Raw genomic sequence first — 6,063 nt, 5'->3', positions numbered from 1 at the left:
GAGATCCCTCTATATATCCCCGGAAAGCCTCGATGGATAAAAGAACAGCCAATGCTTCCTTTTCGCAAGCGTGGTAGTTCTTTTGCGGTGTTGTCAACTTATGCGAATAGAATGCGATGACTCTCTCATATCCCTCTTGGATTTGAGTTAGAATCCCCGCGACTGCAACGTCGCTCGCATCGGTCTGCAAAGTGAACTCCTTCGAAAAATCTGGACACGCGAGGACTGGGGCTGAGATGAGTTTCTCCTTGATAAGATTGAACGAATCTTCGGCAGCCTCATTCCACCCCAAAATCTTGGACTTTGTTTTTAGCAAGTCGGTGAGGGCGGACGTAATCCCACTGAAATCCTCTATAAAACGGCGATAGTAATTTGCCATTCCTAGGAACCGTCTTAGTTTGGTGACCGTGGTAGGCCGTTCATATTCCACAATGGAGCGGACTTTCTCAGGATTGGCCCTTAGGCCATCTGTTGACAGAAGGTATCCTAGGAACGGCAATTCACTAACGCCGAATTGGGATTTCTCAATGTTGATAGAAAGGTTCGCTTCTGCCAGACGTCTCGCTACTTCCTGAAGGAGCTGCACGTGACGCTCGAACGTCTCCGATACAATGACTATGTCGTCAAGGTATACGAAGACGTTCGGTTCCAATTCACCATGTCCTAAAACTCTATCCATGAGTCGGGACAGGGTTGCAGGACTGTTCACTAATCCGAACGGCAACCTGGTGAATTGGAACATACCCTTGCCCTGAATACTAAATGCTGTGTATCGTCGGGAAGCTTTCTCCAACGGGACTTGGAGAAAGGCTTCTGATAAATCTATAGTACTCAGATATTTGGCTCTGGGCAACTGACCAAGAATGCGGCCGGGGTGGGGCAAGGGATAAGCGTCACGTACAGTCCTTTCATTTATTTTGCGAGCATCTACCCGAATAAAAAATACAGTAGAAAAACCGAACGTTATATTGTAACAGTACTATTTAGAACCATATTTTTACAATAGACACCACTGTAAAAATAAAAATACAAAAACAATAAGATGTAATGTTGGATACCATACCGTGAATTGTAAATAAGATTTTTACAATATATTATACAGGTTGTTAAGTATCGTAACAATATAAAAAAATATTTTTCTCCATATATATTTTTTTGCAAAACCATACATTTTATTGTTAATGAATTGTTCAAAATACTGATACATGGGTTTAAATATACCGTACATTGTATGGTACATGAATGGTTTCAAACAATAAAATGTACCGTAAATAAATTGTTTTTAATTGTAATTTCACTACTGGTTATACATTTAATCAAATGGTTTTGGAATGATTCTCTTTTGTTATGTTGAATTGTTTTACATTACATAAACCATATATTGTTATATTATCTTGCCATTTTCCTCCTGTTAATGGCATCTTAGGCTTATTAGATTTATTAGAATGCGCTTTGGGAATTCCCAGAGCGTTTTGGATAACTTTTCATATATAGGATCGCCCACGTCTAAGTCTGAGTAGTCTCTGATTGCATTAACAGTTGAAGCTTAGGCTCCCATTCCCCATCAGCCAGATAACCGGGTTTCGCAAACTAAGCATTATTTGTGGCAACACTTTGAGCGGCATGATGGAACTATGCCGAGCGCGCTTAGTGTTATTAGACCACTAATGTAGTTGCATGAAGTGGGTGACGAGGTACATAAGTATCATTACAGCGTGCTTAACCGTTATTGCAATATTAAGGCACCAGTTTGACTAAAGTTTGAAATACATAACAACTCATGAGATAACTGTCAAGTTCGATTCAAATATAAGTTAGGTTAAAAAGCGAACCCGCAGATGAACCTATATTAAGTCATTTCAGTGTTCAGTCCAGTCCATATGTTAAAGATGGCTCTACGTCAAAGATAAAGTTTGTCAACCGCATTGGATTCGATTGTGGTCGAAGGCAAGTTCACATGAGAGAAGAGGAGAAAACTCCCCTAAATGCAAATACACACCTAGCCCGCCCTCGAGCCCGCCATATCTCTTGGACCCCTGCTTGGACCTGCAGTTCTTAGGACATCTGGTTTACCACTGATTTAAACATGTTATTGGCATTAACCCTTTGGAGCCGGAGGGGTCATGTTTCAACTTATTCACTTTTTTTTCTTTCCTTTCCTTTGCATCAAAAAAGTCACAAACATCAACAAAACAAAACACGGAAAAAATCTTAAACTGAATAAATCTGGTGTTCGATTTGAATAGGTCGAATCTACATAGGAATCACAGCAAACATACGATCTATTCAAATCGAACACCAGAAATAATTAAAAATTCACGGAAAAATAATGTTTCGGAAAAGTGAATGGTTCAAACGTAAGAAAAACAGTATAATATATTGTTACATAAAAATCCAATGTATATGTGTAGTATAGCGAACCATTTCATTACAATACACTTTATTGTAGCTGGTACACTGTATGGTGCAGGAATGGTTTTCACCATACACCCTATGGTTAGTTTTTATCCGGGTAGGCAGAGTCGAACCTTTCCGGTGGGTTTAATTACAGGTACCACGTTCGAACACCAATCGGAGTTTGCTCTCTCGATAATACCGATGGACTCCATTCTTTCCAACTCATCCGCTACTTTCTGCTGTACTTTTGGAGAAAGGGTGTAGGGGTATTGCCGTACCGGTGGTTTGCCTTTCCACTCTTCGGCTATTTCAATCCGGTGATCTATTAGAGGTGTGATAGTTAACCTATCCGGACGAGCCGGTAGAAATAACTTTTTAATCTCCTCCAACTGAGAACGCTCTGATTCTGTAAACGGATTTTGGTCTAGTTTGTCTGTGGGCGAGTTGCTTACTTCCACGGTAGCGCAGTCCTTTACGGTGGGCCAGATTTGAAATTTCTGCCAAAAATCCATACCAAGTATGCATTCGGCCGAAAGGGTTTTCACTACTAGGGTAGGAATTATTTTGATTCGCCCTGCGAAGTTAAAAGGGATCGAGAGTTGACCCAGGACTTCTAGTTCTGACCCGTTTGCGGACTTAACCACTACTGGTTGACTACATGGACGCAATCTTTGGTGATTGAGTTTGCTATAGACACCTTCGCTTATCAACGTTAGCTGACTTCCAGAGTCTAAAAGACCCTTAGACGGTCGACCATAAATTTTTATTCGAGCGTAAGGCCGGTTATCGTGAGTGTCACCAATACAAATGTTGAGAACCTGGGACTCATCACTGGAGTAAAACTCTTCCCGAACTGGTTCCCAAAATTCGGCAAGGGTGATTCCTTTTGGAACCTGATTTACGCGCTTGGGGTCGACGGTTGGCGTTTTTGAACCGTCTGCAAGCCGTTTTTTTGACAATAGGGACAGTTTTGGGTTTCAAAACCTTTGAACCCACAAACCATACAAATAGAGCCTCTGTAGTTTCTACATTGCTCTAAGGCGTGGTTTGTCTGCCGACAATATAGGCACTCGTAACTCCGAGGAGGCCGATGCGCTTCAATAAGCGTCGCTAAAGTCCTCGTCGGTTTGGATGGACCCTCCTTTGGATCGTGTTCTTTTGACTTACTTGGTTGAGGAGGAGGAGCAGGTTTCTTGTTTTCCGATTCGTCCTTTTTCTTCGGGTAAGCTTCTTTAGTCTTTTGGTTAAAGTTGGCTCCCTGGCTCTGACCTGGTTTAAAAGGCGGCCTGCTATTCTGTCCTTTAAAATCACCTCTCCCTGGTTTCGACTCCGAAATAGCATTCGTTGATTTTTCATTGCCAAACACTTTAGCGAATAACGAGAAATTAGAAGCATCGATTATGTGACCGGCTTCCAACAAATCCGGTAAACTAAGAATCGGCTTCCATAAAAGCGTTTTCTTGTAGTCAGCTCTCATATTCCTTTTCAGGATATCTAGCTGTTCATGATCGCTCATGGGGACGATCATTGACCGAAACATGCTCTCCATATCGTAGTAATATTCTTGGAATGTTTCATTCCTTTGCTGGCGCCTTTGATAAACTCTAGTGCGTACCAGCGAATCAAGTTCGGGGTGTGCAAACGTTTTCCGGAGTTCACTGACCAGATGTGGCCAGTTGACAAGTCGTCCCGAGGAACGCATTGTCATTAGAGTCCCTATAATTAGAGTCTGGCGGACTGTCACTTTCGACCGGAGCCAATCGAGTATGACGTCATAGTGTCCTCACCGATAATTGCTACACCGTGACGTCATGCTCGATTGGCTCCGTTCGAAAGTGACAGTCCGCCAGACTCTAACTAGACTGACTCTAATTGTCATGTACCAGTTGAGCGCTGGTCCGGTAAATAAATGAAATGCGGAATCGAATAACTCAGCTTCTGAGGTTCGTTCCGATAATGCCAACTGGGACACTAGAACCAGAAACTCATTTAATTTGAGCCCCTGATCGGTTCCAGCATACTTGTCAAGCTTCCACTTCGAAACAGGCAACGATTTGTGTGAAAACTGACCACGAACGGGATCAGCAGCACCCACATACTGATGTGAAACTGGTATTTGACCTGAAAAAGGTTGGCTAGGGAGAGTCTGAGGAATTTGTACATTCCTCACACCCGGTAGGATCGCCGTACTTCCGGCCGATCCTAACAGAGGGTGAGAACTCGCCGTTGGATGCCCTGTGGTTCGCCAAGGGTCTACGTAAGGCGGCCAAACCTGACTTCGCTCATACTGCGAGGCAGAAGCGGCGGCCGAAAAAGCTGTGGTTGTCGCAACATACGGGACCTGTGCTTCCGGTAGGTGCCCCATGGCCAAATATGGACTAGAATAAGCGGAAGTCGAAACACGAGGGATCGGGTTCGTGGTTGTAGTCAATGTCTGGAATTGAATCGTTGGATATGCCGTGGAAACCTCAGCGTTAAAGCCGGACGCAATCGTCGTAGTAACTGCGTTGTACGGTATTGTAGCTGGGATTCTATAATCGCCAACTGCATGTTGGGTAGGGGTGAAAGGCTGTAAATATGGGTTTTGCAGACCTGACTGGTTTGTTTCTACACCCAGCGACCTTGCGGGTAGATTCCAGCCTGAGCTAACTATCTCTGGTCCCGATTGCTTGGGTATTGTTCCCGTATACGTTGTGGGGTTCGCAAGCGACAGCGCGGCCGCCTGTGACACATTTGTAACTGTATTGACGGTCTTAGTCGAATGCAGCTCTTTAAATCTCCTAAGCAAATAGATTTCATGTTCAAGTGTTAGCAGCGCTTCTTTGACATCGGTGGTTTCTACCTGTTGCACATCGCCTTTCAATAAGCCCAGTCTACGCAAAGACTCCGCGATATCTACCTCATCACCTGACAACGATTCGTTTTCGTTTTGTCTCGGAACCGAGGTTGATCTCGCGGGGTTCCCTACCGTATGCCCTACTGAATTGTCCGCGTCCCTAAACAGTTTATCTATTATTCCTGCCTCTTCTTGTTCGGTTGACAAAGCAGCTCTTTTTCCGTAAAAGCATTCGTTCAACCGCGTCAGAACCACTTCCTGCATTTTAGCTACCTCTACTCTTCCTTCTTCGGCCAAATGATCTTCCAACAGAATCAAACGATTTCCTAGGTGTAACAACCTCGATTGGTACCTAGGTGGCACTGCTTTAGCCGAGACTCTAATAGTACCGTCTATTTCCGCGAACTTATTGACACACAATTCGAAATCTTTCGCGGGATCGCGCCCGAAATGTAGGAACGGCTCTTCAACTGTCTTCTCAGCTTTCAGTGCTTCCCGAAGAGCACGTCTCTTCCTCGCAATCGCTTCATTATCGCTGAAAACTATTTTCCTCACTTCCAGTTCAAAATCCAATTCATCTTCTGCTAAATGATCCACCCCAATGTCATAGAACAACTGCTTCAGTTTCATCACTATCAAATTCTGATTACTAACCGCCATTTTGAAAAATATTCACGTTTTAACGATTGCTACAATACACTCTCTCACTCAATTCACCGTCGAAATTCAATCTCTATACTAAGTAAAAGTTTAAATTCAGTTTTTAATTCAATTTCCTTAATCCTAGTTTCAAGTTCAATTCAATTCAGCTTAATTTCAATTCAATTCAC

Source organism: Aedes albopictus, chromosome 1, assembly GCF_035046485.1.
Source record: "Aedes albopictus strain Foshan chromosome 1, AalbF5, whole genome shotgun sequence".
NCBI lineage: Eukaryota > Metazoa > Arthropoda > Insecta > Diptera > Culicidae > Aedes > Aedes albopictus.
This window is presented reverse-complemented; position numbering follows the sequence as displayed.